Here is a 16736-nt window from a genome sequence, read left to right on the forward strand (position 1 = left end):
GCACCGGGGGCTCGGTGGCGGCGTGAGGGGACGCCTGGCCGAGGAGCGGCGTGCCCGAGGGGTGGCGAAGGGAAACAAGCGTAATTCCAGCGCTTCATCGCCATTCCCCCCTCCCCGTAGCCGCCGCGGCTCCGCGGAGCGGGGTGTGAGGGAAACGCGCTGAGCGGCCGCCGTGGGGGACGCGTTACGTGCTAAACGTAAAAAAACATTAAGAAAAACAACAAAACCCCCAAACAAAAACAAAACAACGCGAAATAAACATAAAACCCCAACGTTTTTATCTGTAGCTGGTCACAAAGGTGTCAGCAGAGGCCTTGTGGAATTGCTGGGAAACTTCGGGCGCGCCTTAAAGTTTCGCTCGTTTCAAAATGAAGCGCAAGGTTTTGTTGTTATTATAACTACTGGGATGCTCTGTTAATAAACAAGGGTGTTGGTTTTTTTTAGGAAGCAAGTTAACAATTGCATAGCAAAGCCTTTTTCCTTACTAAAAGGTCAAAAACGTAATTCCCTGTAAACAAAAGACTCCAATGTGTCAATGAATGTATGATAATGTCGTGTGCCTGTGTTACATCCCGAGCAGTCTCTTTGAAACACGTCGCCAGGTCTCGGCCAAAGGGAGTGAACCTTATTCCTAATGAAGATTATTCCCAGGGTAACTCCAGTGGTGTCGAGCGGCCCATGCGAGGGATTAATTTGGCCAGCTTTGTTTTCCCTCTTTCAATTGGACGGTCAGAAATAAATATGTCGTGTCTATGCATCTGGTGTGCAAGAATCTTAATTTAAAGAGGCTGGAGCTTTGTTCTATGCAACTGCCTGTGACAACTTCCAGCTCCTTGCCTTTCAGTGCGCATCTAAGGGGCTCTGTTTTTGGGCGGTACTCAGCAGATCATCGAAAGCATTAACCCTCCGGGACTACGCTGTCTCATTTAGGAAGTGTGTTCCCGTGTTTAATTCACATAAATAAGCCCAAGCCGCTGTGGTGGTGTTCAGCGCTACACCCTTGTGATAACGTGTTAAGACTTGGGTGGGCAACAAACACCTCTTAGAGCTGTTGTGTGAAAAATGTTGCATGTTCAGGCAGAGACTGCAAAAGATCAGAATTCTTGTATTCTTGAAATTAGTAGTTTCTGTCACTGAAATCAGTGACAAAAGTCCCGTGGACTCCTGTGGGTGCTTCTGTAAGGATACTTATATACAGTGGGAGGGTATATACCACCATAAACTACAGAGAAAATTAAATCAGGAAACTCTTTGTGACCCCCACTTCTCCCAGGGATTTAGTTGTTACTAACCTGGTCATTTTTGTGAAAGATGTTATTAGGTTATTTCCCAACAGCCTCAATAAAAAGAGACTCACAAAAATACGTGTGATGGTGTAACATGAAATCATCTCGCAAATTAGAGTTAAAACTGAGTGATTCAGTTTGCTTATCAAGTAAGCTGCCTCACATGAGCAGATGTAAAAACCAAAAGAAAGACCTGCTTTCAAAGAACAAGTAGCCTGGTGGTAAAACCACAAGCCTGGGATGTGGGAAACCCACATTCCCATCTGTGGTGTGAAAGAGGCAAAGAAAGGATTTGAATGCAGATGTTCGGTAACTGAGGTAAACGCCCTGATCAGCAATTTTAGGATAGCTGGATCTCACTTTTGTGTTTTGCTCCCCCTAGGAAAACTATTTGAGTGTTGTGGTTCTTCCTAATGCAGTGGGAAAATGCCTGCGTAACAGGAAAATTTGCCCAGTTCTGCACATAGTGCTGGTGTCCCACAAACAGCTTGGATGGTTTGTTCTCATCTGCAGGGCTTTATATGGGGAGAAGCTGTTCATCTTTAAACCCACACAGTCACAGCTGGGATCAGAAGAATATCCGGAGAGCTGCTGCCTTGGGTAGAACCTTCTCCGAAAACTTCAGGTCCTGATGACAGCTTGAATCGTCCCATCTCCATATGATCTCAATGAAATATGCAAACCACCATTTTGCATATCGCTGGGAGGGAAAATGAATTGTTAGGATTCTGGAAAAAGCAGAATGCAAAACTTGATTTTTTGTTTTTATTTTTTGTGTGAAGAGATTTGTTTATAAATGTCTATTTTGGAATTGTTGTTTCCTTTAATTAGACTGTGTTTAGAAATGCCTTTTCAGGTTCATGTGTGAAATGGTTTGAAAATAAGCTGAAATAAATGAGTTGATCAAAAATATTAAGTGCCAGCCCATACACTGCATTGATATGAAAGCTGTTGAAAAGTTGGGACAAGCAATGCAAAACCTCCTAGATTTTGTGGAAATGGTGGTCTATGAGTTATTGACTTAATTTCAGTTATTTTTTCTTCAGTGCAATTTGCAAAGGGAATTCTGAACGCAGGCAAAACAGATGCAGATTCTCAAATCCCAAAACACCTCAGTGTGCTAGAGCTAAATATTTTTCTTAAGTTAAAGCACATTCATCAATTCAAAGGCTTCTGCACATTTGCATTAAAATATTCCAGTCCTGGATCCTCAGTGGATATAGATCTTTGAGGGCAAATCACCAGTCACAGCTCCTAACTCTGACAAGATGCTTCCCTTACGATAACAAGTACTACGGCAAGTATAATCCCATCAGCCACGTATTTACACTACTCAGATTTGCCCAGTCCTAAGTATTATACATTTTAACTTCGAGAATACGTGAGCTTTCACCACCCATCAACAGTTGTGAGGGGGGCGCAGGGAGGAAATGTAAAATACAGCTCCAGCCTCAAGATAAATAGTAAGTTTTCCCTGTAACAGAGAGTGTCAGACAAGCTGAGACAAGAGTTAATTTTCCCGTGGCTTTTCCTGGCATTGAACTCTATGCAAAGCAGATGCAAAGCCAATGCAGAGTTGCTACAGGAAGATAAGTGGGTTTGTGCAACTTCCGAGTTTGCCTGACGTGTATTAGGAATATTAGTAAAGAGAACTTTTCTATCGCACATAGATAGGCCCAGGGTCCCTGGCCAGTATGGCCAGCAGTGATTAATATGTTGTGAGATAACCCGCAATATACATTCAGTCCTGGCCATGCATAAGCACATGGTTATACTTCAGCTGGTTTAGCCAGGGGCCACGATACTGGCGTTAATGGTGGTTTCATGTTTTTAGGCCACCATTTTGGCACTTTGCACAAGAACAGACGCTACCTGATCAGCCTGCACATGTGAAGTGTTTACATGACAGGGTTTTAGAAGACATTTGACCTGGCTGCATGGTCATGGTTATATGAGCTGTGTGTTTTGTTTTATGCAGGTACGGTATTTTGCTCTGGTGTGAGATTCCACGTGCCACCCAGGAGCAGCATTTGAGACATTTCTGTCATTTAGCCTTCAGTTTTTACCTTCTCCCCTTCTCCTCTCGGGAAAATTAAGACCTTTAAGGAAGTCCTGCCAACTTCTTATGCTGCCCTGCCATTGTTAAGACCACCTACAGAAGATTTTTCTTTTTAACTTTTATGTAGAGCAGTATGAATGTCCTTACCAATTTTTGTCTGCTGACACAGCAGGAGACAATTATATTCCCCAAGACTTTTAACTCACTAACTCAAGACAGGATCTACAAGACATATGGGATAGCATTCAGCAAACTTAAATATATAAATATTTACATCCATAGATAATTATCTATATATATGCAATTTTAAATATATGAGTTTATATTAAAATAAAGGCTATAGTTCTCATGGGCTGTTCATTTCTGTGCCTTATCGAATTTCCCATAGTGGTTGGAACTCCTAGTAATTTTATGTGTATACTTAGAAGTTTAACGTAGATGAACTCACACGGTATATGAACACAGCATATATGTACTCCCACTGAATATGAACATGTTTTGCCTTGTCACTGCAAATCAGTTTCGAATTATCTGAGGGTCCCCAAGAAATCCACAAACCCTAAACAAAAAATTATCTTTCAAATGCTCAGCTTTATAAAGCACAATTTTAGGTTCTGTTACTTTGGCTTCAGTGGTAGCTAGCTTGTCCAGAAGAACAGCACAAGGTTGTGCAAACTTTTATTCTTTTTTATAGGTAGGCACTAAGGAAACGTGGTTAATGTATTTTTCTGCAATAACAGTAGATTTGGCTTGAAAGTAACGTGCTAGGATACACCACATTACTAGTATTTATAAATGGTTTGACTTTTGGTTTAATTCAGCTGTCTCTGACTTTTTGAACATAGTTCTCTGCTGAAAATGGATGGGGAGAGAGAAACAGTTCAACTGTGAACAATTCTTCAGAAAACTGGATGCTTTTGCCATCCCACTAATGTGATCTGGCATTAAATAACATAGCACCTCTCTAATTATATTGTCAGCATACAGCCACTAAATTAAAATACAAAGAGAATAGTTAAAGTTTCCCAATTTAACTTCGTTATTTCTTTTAAAGCATAATTTTGCAAGTTTTGTGTATGTAGGAAATAATCCAAAGCCTACTGAAGTTAATAGGCTTCATTCCGATTAGGCCCAGAAATGTTTGGAAAAATCAGTGGGGTGTCCAAATCACCTCTCTAAAGCAAGCGATTCAATGCCTCTTTTCTATTTTTGGCACCCACAGCTCAGCACCCAAAACGAACTGAGTGTGCAACACTACATATCTAATGGGTGTCTCAAGGGACCGAAGCCTACCTCATGGGGAGAAAAAGAGAGCATTAGGTATGGTGGAAGTTCACCATCCTGCTGCACCCATGCCTTTAGGGTGCCAAAAAGAATCACTAGGAAGAAGGACGTAAGTAAGTAGATCTCTCCTACAAGGCAGCATGGCAGAGCAGTGGAAGGGGCTCCACACCACACACTTGCAGTTCAGCTGGGTCGGTTGCAGCACGACGTAGTCCTGAGAAACGCCAGGCCATCTGCTCCTCCAGTGGAACCTGCAGGAGGTGAACAGAGGATGCCAGCCCTGGCATGATCCATTCCTCCCAAGCAGCTCCCACCTGTCTCTGGCATGTTTTTCTCTTCTTGTCCTCCTGAGTTGGCTCTAAGTTGGTGGTAGAGAGCACGCAGCTGAGGAAACATGGCAGTGCTTCATGGCAGCATACCTTGCTACATCCCATGCTTCTAGCGTTGAGCGAGGTTCAGCTGCTCCCTGACGCTCTCCTAATGAATTTTGTGTCTTTCTTTCTTCAGCTGAGAAGAACTGCGGGGAATAACTAGTGCCTTTGCAGAGCTTGTGCTCTCAGTGCAGAACTGAGAGGCCTTGAACAAAACCTTTCATTCCAGCTAAGTCCATCCTGCTTAAAATACACCCTGTCCATGGGCGAGAGGAACCTGCATGTGTGGCTGAGCCAGTCTGGGAGTGATGCCAAAATGAAACGTTGGGTTAACTTTGCCTTTTGGCATGACCTAGAGTCCAGTCCTGCTCTCAGCGAATGGCAGCACTGCCACTTGAGTTTATGCGTTAGCCTTGTCTGCCCTTCAGCATCACTAGCCTCCACTCATATCCCTTGGTACTATTAAAATCTTTGATATATAGCTGATTTCTAGCTCACCAAGGGTTTTATTTCTCTGGAGTCTGGTAAAACTATACATCTCTCTGGAATGATCAAAAACACATGGAAAAATATTGAAATGGTGCATAAAGAGAAAAAGAATAAAATATTTTCTTTCCAAGACAGCTACTCTTTTGCTGCAGACTTTTTACTTCAGGAAAAAAAAAAATATCAAAGTGTTGTCAGCACTTTGGAAACTACATCCCTTTTTCCACCCAACAGTCTTTTGCCTATTTTGCCTAGACTTGTAAGCCAAGCATGTTGCTACAGCTCAGGATAATGCATGAAGACCTAAAATTTTTCAAAGAAGTAAAAAGCATTCCAGCAGCAGTAGCAGCTTGCATTTTTCTTGGACAGGATGTGTTTTCCTGCCTTCCTTGGGAAACTGGAAGCAGAATCCCAGGGCAGCCCTCCTCACAAACCACTGTGCTTGGGAGTCAGCTATTTTGGGGTTACCAGCCAGCCCAGGAAACCCAGCCACTGGAGACATTGGACAACTTGCAGATTTAGGGAAGGCTGGAAGCCCCTGTCAATGACTTTCATTCACTGCTGTCATAAAGGCTAATATATGTCCCATTGAATGGTATTTTTGGTCTACCCAAATGATGCAGGACTGGTCTCCCTGTGTCCTGTTACTTCTGCTTTCATGCACACCAATGCCAAAATCTGTGTGTGCAAGGTGCATTTACAAGACCACTAAATGAAAGTGGTGTGATTTTACGCAAGGAGAAGGGCAAGCAGGCACCCACATTCTCAGTCAGGAGGCACTTAAAACACATCTGCTCTCTGTTACTTTGTAAACCAAAACCCAAGCTTGAACATACCAGATACTGTGCTCACCCCTCTTGGTTACATAATACATTAAGTTAGATGGTAAATAGTCTAGGACAGCTCCTGTGGCCAGACCCTACACCAGCAGAAAGGAATACCATGTGTGCAGAGTGATATACCCTGTTGCAGCCAGTTCTGGGCTGTTCAAGGCTATAGGTGAAAATGAGTTTTGCAACTCAAAACGATATAGGGGCCAGAGGCAGAGAGGCCCTCGACACTTCTGCAGTAGGAGACAAGGATATGTAACTAGGACAAAACCTCTGACAGATGAACTGTCCGTCCCCGTTGCTGCCAAGGCACAAGGACGCACAAGGCACAAGGAAGTGGTTGCTGCTGCTGGGTATGGCCAACCCCAACCATATCAGTCATCTTCATCTTCAGTGTCACACGTGTGGGCAAAAAAGACAGTGGGGCCACACTGTTCCTGCCCCTTCCCTTACTGTCCTGGTCTGCTGTCCTTGTTCTACATCTACAGTGAGGTCAAATATGTTATTTATGTTACTACATGTATTTTATAGCAGCCTACGAAACAATTCTTTGATCTCAGTTTAGGCCTTTGGGTGTTACTACCATACGAGCGATAACAAATAAATAAACACAGGAAGAAGTAATATGTATCTGCAGCAGCAGCAGTTTGGTTACCTGCTTCCTTGCACATATACACGCTCCAGTGCTAGAATTTCATTTTAAGAAAAGGTCACTGTACTCGAGATCACACGTCCTACTTTTGTGTGCTGTAATTCAGTTTTCACTCCATTTCATTTCAGGAGATTCCACTGTACGTTTATCCACTTACACACTCAGAACTATTTGGGAATGATTGGATTTACTCCAGACTTGAATTAGAACAAGTTATAGCAAAATTTGTCTAATAGTGATTAGTAAGTCCAGTAGCAGTGTGCAGCCCTAGAAAACGGACCTAGAAGCACTGTGAGAATGTGAATATGGTGGACAGTATTGCTGCAGTGTAACCCGTACACTCAGATAGGGTTCTAAAATAAAAGAAACTTCTGTTTAATCACAACAGTGGGATTTTTAGGATCGCTTGCTCTTGCAGAGGCAGTTAAATAGATCCTGACACAGAGTACCAAGGAAGGAAATGTACATGTTTATTTTGGAGTGTTTGTATCTCTGGATAGAAAGCTTATAGGAAAATGGAAAACATGTAGCAGTAATTTATTTCTAAAGGGAAGGGGGAGAAAAGTCAAGGAAATTCCCTCACAGTCTGCTTGGAGCCAGGTTTTCAGTTGGTATAGATCTGCAGGCTAGGTTAAAATTATTGGAAACAGCTCATGTTCTGTACCAATAGAAAACAATACAGCAATGTTGATTTACGTTAGCTGGTGATTTGAGGCCCTAAGGAGAGTCAGCATTATCAGACTCCTGCATCAGGGTAAGACCAGGGCTTTGGCCTAGGATCAGATCCAGCTCTCATCTGCAGTGGAGCTGTGCAGCCAGGTAGCAGCCCCTGTCCCTTGTTATGTGTCCATAAACGTCGGCCTCTTCCTCTCTTTCCCCCACCCTATTAAGTCCTTTCCTGACCACGTGAAAATGAAATTATAAGCTTTGCAACAATTCCCGTTTGCTTGTCCTTAGGTCCCAACTCTCAACAGCTCTGCAGACCTCAAGTGTATTCTTCACGACCTCCTCAATATGTTTGCATTATCAGCTGTTACATTTTTTATTACACATCATTGAATTTGATGCATCAAGACTTTATGCAGCTTGCCTCTGCTCTCTAGGAATTTCACAAATAAATCATTGACCTGCCCTGCAAACTGTCAAAGAGCTGCTGATATACTCTACAGTAGAAAGGCATTGGATAACCTTCTGCACTAGAATGCTTTAATAAAGAGCACTATTGGTTTTGAAAATACATGTCTACAGTGAGAGGAGTTAATGGTTTGCACATGATGTTTCACACCCATGATAAAATTCTTTACAGTAAAGCTAAAAGTCCCAAGCAGTACCCACGCACACAAAATTGTTAAGGATACTCAGTGGGTTGAAGATCTCATCTTTGTCTGAACATTTAGGCCTTTCTGAGTGTCCTTTGTACAGCAGAGCACAGATACAAAAGCCAGGCTTAGTGATCCAGCCGCTTTTCCACACCACGGGGTCAGAGCTTTGGGGAAAGATTTCCTTCATTCAAAGGTAGGAACAGAGGAGAGAAAGAGGTACTGGATCTGTCTAAACAGCTGCCTCTAGTTTTTGTGAGCACCCTGAAAAGAAAAGATACCACAGCCTCTGTTTCTTGGGACAAGGCCTGGTGTTCCTGCAAATAGGAATTAACTGTCTGCTGTTTATAACCACCCTTGTGGCAATCAGCAAGTGTCCATACATTCTTTAAATAGACACATTACCCTGAGGAAATACCCAAGTCAGCACCTCTGTATCCTGCTCTTAAAAAGGAAACCTGACCTACAAGGCAACAAAATTTGCTGCAACTTGGTGAAGGGGCAGAAATATTTTAGCTAAGGCCTGACTGCTGATTTCTTTTCTTGAAGAGGTAGCTCCATCATGCTTGTTTCAGCTCTCACATGTCAGTTTTACTCTGGGGTGACTCCAGTTACTTAGTGGAGTTGCTCCATAATTACACAAGTGGCAATGAGAAAAGAACCAAGTCTCAAGAAACTGCTTCATAAGTAAAGCAAGAAGGGTATGACCAAGTAATCGATTAGTTTATAGAGTCCTCATTTATTCTCACTAATTGCTGTTAAATACGGAAGTGTATATTTTCAAGTATTTTTCCTAGGAAATAACTGCTCTTTTATCTGATACTCAAGTCTTATGGTATGAATAATTTAGAACTAGGAAAGACAAAGCACCAGTGAGTGTGTTAAGAAAAATTATAATAGAGTTGCAGTTGATCAGAAGAACAGACAAGCCAGTCTTCCTTCTTCCTCGATACCTACAGAAGAAAGGTCTGTACTGTAGTTTCTTAAACTGACACAGTGCTTGGGACAGTAATTCTAAAGAGAGCTTCACTGAAATACTTATCTCTAAAGAGGTCTTCATAACCAGGTGGTGTCTGGGAAAACGTGACTTCCAAAATATTATATATGTACACATTTAGTATAGAGAAGGAAAGAAAAAGCCACTGAAAAGGCATCACAAACCGTAGCATTACACACATCCATTAAACTGTATTTTGCTATCTCAGTCCAATCAGGAACTTTGCAATTATAAACAAGAAACAGAAGACAGAGATTACATGCTAGATTTTTTACACAGTATTTTGCATCAGAATCTGGTTGTATAACCTGCAGTGAGGATATTGAAGTCAATGAAGCCACTTGGTATTGTCCCTCCTATAAGTGAGAACAGAACTAACTGTAATATATATGTTAAAACTTAACATCAGAATGAGTGGGGGAAGTTAATTTTTTCTAGTATGTTTCCTTCACTACTTGTCAGATTTTGATCAGACTTTCCTGAAAAACCTCCCATTCATAGAAATACATACAGGGTGTTTCAAAAAGATGGACCAAACTTGAAATCACTGTATCTTTGCAACCATAAACCACCTGAATGAAACTCTTACCACTTGAAAGGGTGCGGCATAGAGTTTCAAATGATTACCACTTGATAACTCATGAAATTCTTTGTAAATTTTTGTGTAATTGTAACATGTTGCCATTGTGAAATATGCTGCTTTGAAACCAGGTCCATCTTTTTGCAACACCCAGTATTTTGGAGGAAGTGCAATAAATAAGCCAAGTTAGTTTTGCAGGAGATATACCGAGGATGCACATACAGTTAAAGTTTTAATAAGACTTAACCACTAACAATTCTTTATACTGTTCTCCTGCCATAATTCAAATTTGCTCTTTGAATTGTTGATTCACATTTTTACTTTTCAAAGACATCTAAATAACTCCACGTGAACAGCTGACATCCCAATTTGTGTCAGAGGGAACTTCTGTATCTAGAACAGCTACTTGTCAGTGGGCCTTCCCTGAAGAGGTAGAAAGATGAGAAGTATTGTGGTTAAGGAAGAAACATGAGTCAATGGGTTTGTCACCCTGCCAACTCTTAAATTGCGGCGTTCACACTCACGTTCGGCTTGAGATTAAGCATGACCAAGATGTGGCCAAGCCATACTTCTGGTCATGTCTGAAGTCTGTCCAGATGGCAGGCATCCCTGCTTCTCACAGAACTTCAGTGACAGGCCAGGGCTTCTGACTCACGCAGCTCCCGCCGAGCACAGCAGCCATGGGGAGGTACAGCCAGTCGTGGAGATACCAGCATGTTCCAGGAACAGGAGCAGTGGCAGTCAGGGGACAATACCTGATGAAGTAAGCTACTTCAGTCTGTACCTTGCCCCTCCAGGAAGGCTGAACTGAGACCTTGCAGGGAGTGGGGAGAAGCAGGGCACTGTCCTGCAGGAGCTTAGAACCAGCACTGGTGCTGATGGGTGACTGGAGTCCTGGCTGTGACCAAAGGGGCAGATACAGGCCGGCTGTGTCTCAGATGTGGGGAGATAAGACAGGCTCACAGGTGTGCTTAGGGAATGCCACTTACATGCAGTTTGGAGCTTTCTTCCATTTGGATGCAAACTATGTTGAAACAACCTGGAGAACTTAGAGTCAGGCTAAACTGTCTGTGTAGACACAGAACATGTGCTTCTGATGGGGACTTCACTGTGTGAGCTCCTTTTTTGCTTGGCCTGTTTGGAAAATGCAGTCTCTGGTTACTGATGTTAGCTGGTGTTTAAGGGGCAGAGACTACATAGTTCTATAGAAGACACAGCCTAAGAGTTAATTAAAACCTCAGATATTTTTCTTATTGGAAGCACCTCACTCTTGATTGGGATAAGCTACATATCATAGGCACTGTGTGTTTGGAAGCCTTGCTCATGACAGCCACAAGGGCAGATGAAGATGAGTGCTCCTGCGCACACTGGCAGCACAGGACTCTGAGGCTCTGTACAGCCTCCTTTAAGTTTCCACATCTATTTAGCAGGGCAAGACCATTTCTATGGCACCCTGCACATGTGAGTCAGCCTGAAGGGACAACCATAATTCATTTACATTCTCTGTTCCCAGTAGGTCCTGTGGGGGGGTGGTTAGCGGCCCTCTGTAATCAGTAATCCTGTAAGCCATCAACAGACATGAGCATTACGACCATCATGGTTTGAACTCTCCGCATTCGCAGTCGGTGGCCAGTCTGACCCCTCACACAACACAGAACAAAGCTCACCCAGGCATTTCTGCAACAAGCTCTGAGCTCGTCCATGAGTTTTTACATGCCTCTAAATGAGTCACCTACTAGTGCTAGTAAATCTTTCTTCATGCCATAGACAGATTTAAGCTTTGTGGTAGAAAGGGTTAAAGCTACTGAGGCGAATACATCTCTGTAGGAGCCATATTTCTTACATTCTTTCCCCCAGTTAGGGAGGGTTCATTCACCTGGCACCACTGCTGCCAATGAGGAGAGCAGTCTCCTTCACCAGGGAGCATGGATGGGGCCAGGCGAAGAGTGAAAGCCTGTTGATGTGAAAGGCAAGGACAGCAATAGATCAGTAGAAGCATATGAGCTGACGGGTATATTTTCTATCAAAAAACCCAAAGAAACACAGAAGCATAGCTCAGCTTTCTGTGAAGAACAATTCTTCATATACTTCAGTCACTTACTGACTTTTGAAGAATTCCTCTAAAGTTCCTGTCAAACATCACAGCTGGTAAAGCTTATAAATCTATTTGAGACCCAGAAAAGGAAGATGATACAGGACTGCAGTATGTCATTGTACAAATAGTGTAGTTCACCAAAAATAAGAACCTGAAGATTTGCCCCTGTCCTCACCCTACAATTATGGGGAGGGAGTGACTGTGGAGCATGGCGCTTAGGACACCATGGAACAAATTTGGCCTCCAGGCAGTTCTTGGAGCACCTTGACATACATAATTAGTAAGGATGCTGGTGTTTATTCAGGGCTTGTGGTTGTGAAAAATAGAACAAAGAGATTTTTTTGGGGGTGGGCAATAATCAAGGCAGTAAAATAATTTCTCTCACCTCCTTGCTTTTTCTCTCAGATTTTCTATCATAGAAGCAAAGCGAACCTCACCCCTATCCATTTGGTTCACTTAACTCTTGCTTTCTTGACAGCTAACACATGCTATGTGAGATTACTTTCCTCCATTCGCTTTTGCCTTCTACCCTTCTATTTCATGCTTGCTGTATCATCTTGTAGCTAGAAGATCTTACTATTTCAAATAGTTTTTGAGAACCTATAGTCAGACTGACAGAAGGCAGCAGGGAATGAGCTTAGCTTGCTGTTTTTCTCAATAGCTCTCTTTGAGATGAAAATTCCTCCTTGCCACATGGAGTCCTAAATGAAAGAGCAATTTCTTACTTGCTTTCACAAACCTTTTGCTTTTCTTCTTCTTTAATCTGCACATGTCTCACAGATATTTCTCTAGCCCCTGCTCCTTAGGGACCAGTATCATAGTGCATCACTCTTACAATTTTATCAAAGCTTTCCATTTAACAGAGTGATGCTCCTTAGAAAAAGTCCAAATCTCAGTTTCCCTGAGCATTGTGAGAGCAATTAGCTCAAGTCAATGTTCTTCTGGCATACTTTTTCTCTGAAAATTTGGAATAAAACTTTGTTGGTTAAAAGTAACGTTACTTTTTGAAAAATATAAACTCATATTAGCACCTGAACTTTGTAGCTTATGCCCATCAATTCCTTTAAATGTTCATTAGTAAAACACTTGTTTCCTGAAGGCAGAAAAGTAGTTACTATCATCTGACATTACAATCAGCAATAAAGTTTGTTTATACATATGTGATCAAACAGTACAATCAGAGTGCATTACAGAACTCTAATTCAATGGACTTTATTTTAGCCTATTCTGCTCCACAGTTCCTTTGTTTCAAGGAGAAACAAGATAAAGGCTGGCTAGGTGAGTAATAAACTTATATCACATATGTTAATATAGAGTAATCAGATGTTAAATTTTATTCAAAAGCCCTATTGTGCAAGACACTGTTCAAACAAAGACAAACATAGTTCCTGCCTGACAAGTCAGTAAAGGCAAAAGGGATAACGAATCCATTTTAATAGAAGTAGATCCTGACATGAAGCGTAGTAAAGTCAGTGCTGGTCTTTCCATTGACTTCCCTTAATTTTAGATCATATGTGTCCATATGCACATGTGTGCACAGAAATGCATAGAAACTCGTTCCATGTATGTTTATACATACACACATTTTACTTAGATGCAAGTCTTGGAGTGACGCTACATATGCACAGCAGTGTATGTGATCATACTGAAAAATGAATCCAGGCTTCACTTGGCAATGGAATCAATAGCTAATTCGTTTAATTGCTGCCACTCTCCTGAAACACATTATGTCTTAACAGTTGTACTATGACAGAAGCAGGTGGTCAGGGAAGATCTATATTGAACAGAAGTAGAGGATTAGATTGTAGAAATAAGATATTTTTGTTGAGAATAACAAACATGTATTTTCATTCAAACAAGCTTTCCTATGAAAAGGAGAAGGAACTTCACTATTTGAATTTTCTGGGTTTTAGTGTGAGCTGAGGTACTCAAATACTTCAATGAATGCATGAGCTACAAAGCAGAGTTTTAGCAATGTGGGGGCAGGGTAAGAATGTATCTTTTCTTTAGCAGCATTTCAAGAACTAGTTCTCACAAATTTTTGAAATACTTTGTGTGGCATTTAATGAAGTCACGTCAAGACTCCCTCCTCAGCCCTTAAGAGATGCTATTGTGTTTTTCAAACATTGTTTTTCAAAGCATACTCCTTCACTGGTAAACTGGTTGTGATAAAAACAAGCATGAAACAGAGAGAAAATTTAAGATAAATTAAACATTCCATTTTTGTGGCAAACAAGTAGCTCCGAAACTTCAGGAAAGAAGCCAGTGTTACAAAGTCTAATGCATGCAGGACAGTTTTCAAACTGAGGCTCAACAAAGTTGGGTGTCCTACCCTATACACAAAGATTGACCAAAACCAGTGTGAAGTGCTTGTGTCAATGCAAACTTCCAGATACAGACTTTTATGCTTAGATTTAGCTTTTGTTTGTGAACGCTTACTCCCCATTTGCCCTTTAGCCCATTATGTAGGAGGGCTGGCTCCTACGTAAAAATCGCTGTATCTTTTATCTAAATCCTGCTTCCTAGCCTATCCCTAGCCTTTCCTAGCCTAGCGGGAGTAATGTTAGTCTCAAAATCATGTCCAAACTTCAGCAAATAAATGCACTCTGCCTACCTAGCTTTCCTACGTAGTTTCAGTCAGAAAAAAAACTATGCTGCAGGTTCTATGTTGTAGTGTTTTACAAAGTTTGGACAACACAAATGTACCGAGTGTTTGTCAAAATGTGCTCTACTTCAGACACTGCCACAAATGTGGGTGAAAAAATTGCTCAGCGTATAGTGTACATGCATGGCTCTGAAATATCTTTGTGCGAAGGAACTTCTACAAATGATGTATAAATCTATTTTTGTTCATTTAAAGGCATTTCTTTTTGTGGTATATTGTCTCAGGCTAATGTAAACAGTTATGCCACTTGTGCATTTGCAAATTGCAGTATGAATAAATAACAATTAAATTGTTTATACTGTCATTTTCAAATTTTACATTCTGCTGGCACTGAGAATTTATAACTTGAAGGCTGAATTCACAACTGAGGAGCTACTATAAAGGAAGGATGCACATGGCTAAGTACTGGTTTTATAACATCTTGCTTGCAGATATTTTCTTTTGCAAACTCTAATGGGAGACAAGGGAAGATCCATGCTTTGGTTTATCTGAACCACCAAAGTTTACAGAGAGGGAAAAGAGTGGGTGGTAGAAGAGGAAAAGGGAGAGGATGCTGGGGGGGTAGGGGGGGGAAAGTTTCAGCTGTTGTCTATGTTCTAAATACAGGATTCTCTGATCTACTGATATGTAATTCATACCAGCAATTTGACACCTTGAAAATATTTTGCGCGGACCTGATGATGCTATGTATATTTTTCCTCCACCTCCTTTAATAAACAGTGCCATCGGATGATTTTCCTCTCTTAGCCTGAGTCATTTCCTCTTCCGTCGCTTCAAGCTCTTTTAGCCTACAACTGACACTAACCACCTCTCCATCACGGGAGTCCTTCATGTGTGTCCTCTCAGCTGTGGTTATTAGCTTGCAAGTTAATAGCTTGCAAGAATTAGGCATTACTGTTTAGGGAAGCTATTGTGACACCTGCCAGGGTGTAAATTTAGTGAATTTATGTGTGGTTTAAGTGCCCACGTGGACACTCTTATCCTGTACTAAAAGGGCCCTTTTTTGTGGTTTAATTTGACACATTTCCAAAGTAGCCTATTCTAAAGCTGTGTGGACACATCTACATGGAAAAAATAGCTTGTAATAGCTTGTATTCCTCACTGGAGATGGTTATTTCCATCCTAATTACATGTTGGAATTGGTTACTTAAATCTTGCATAGTTTTACATAAAAATCTATTTTGTCTCTATTATTTCTTTTATGTTACCAACTGACAGCAACTTTACCCAGCTGTATAAAATGCGATCTTCCCTGATTTCCCTTTTTCACAAGCATTTCAAAATACCTTCAATGAGTGATATTTCACAGACTTTACAGTAATACCACAGATAAAACACAGCTTATTAGCAAAATTCATGCTGATGAGATGTTGCTATAGAAATACTTAAAATGTAAACAGTTTAATCTGCAACCATTGTGATGGGAGGGGGGAAAATGACAAATACTTACAGCTTTTATGAGTCTGAAAAGCTGCTCCAAACCACCAAATAAGAAGGGAGCCACCACAGATCCCGTTTTTTCCTCTGATGTGCCCTTTTTTTTTCTCCCATCTGGGCACACTTGTAGGAAGTGCAAACTGAGCCAAGGCTTCTGCAGTTCCCACAAGAGCAGGTTCGTGGTTTTGGCATTTATTGCTTAGCTTGTCAGGCAGTAGTGTGACAGCAGCAGGTATGAGGCAAGGAGAGCCAACACATGAGGCGACAGTGTTTCAGCAGAGCCAAGACAGAGGTGATGCATCATTAGTGAGAGGCTGGAGCTTCTGGGGCATGTTCAGAGGAAGGGGTTTGGGCTGAAGAAGAAGTGGAGCATACCGGAGGGTAAAAGGTTTTGGAGGAAGGACAATCCTGGCAGGAGAGAGGGGGAAGAGGGGAAAAGGAAGGGCTGAAGGGCTGTGCAGTGGAAGGGGAGGAGCAGACCTCTTTGTGCCAGGCAATGTTGGGCAACTGAAGAAAAGTACTCGTGGATGGAAGCTCTGGCTGGGAAGTGCAGGAGGGTTCCTGAGACAAGATGGGTGGATGGCTGGATTCCCCAGGGCACAGACAAAGCTGGATCTGCCTGGGACATACTCCTTCACAGGCATTCCCAGTTACACCTGGGGTCTAACGCGGTGT

At 41.8% G+C, this 16736-nt stretch overlaps 1 long non-coding RNA gene across 1 annotated transcript; it reads right to left on the minus strand.

Moving 5' to 3' along the window:
* Window positions 1-255: 255 nt before the first annotated feature.
* On the minus strand, window positions 256-16498 carry LOC135575580 (uncharacterized). Its single transcript, XR_010466587.1, has 2 exons — window positions 16075-16498; window positions 256-1986 (listed from the first exon to the last, which is right to left on the minus strand). It is a non-coding gene; the product is annotated as an uncharacterized LOC135575580 (long non-coding RNA).
* Between the last annotated feature and the right edge of the window lie 238 nt (window positions 16499-16736).

This window comes from Columba livia, chromosome 1 (assembly GCF_036013475.1).
Source record: "Columba livia isolate bColLiv1 breed racing homer chromosome 1, bColLiv1.pat.W.v2, whole genome shotgun sequence".
NCBI lineage: Eukaryota > Metazoa > Chordata > Aves > Columbiformes > Columbidae > Columba > Columba livia.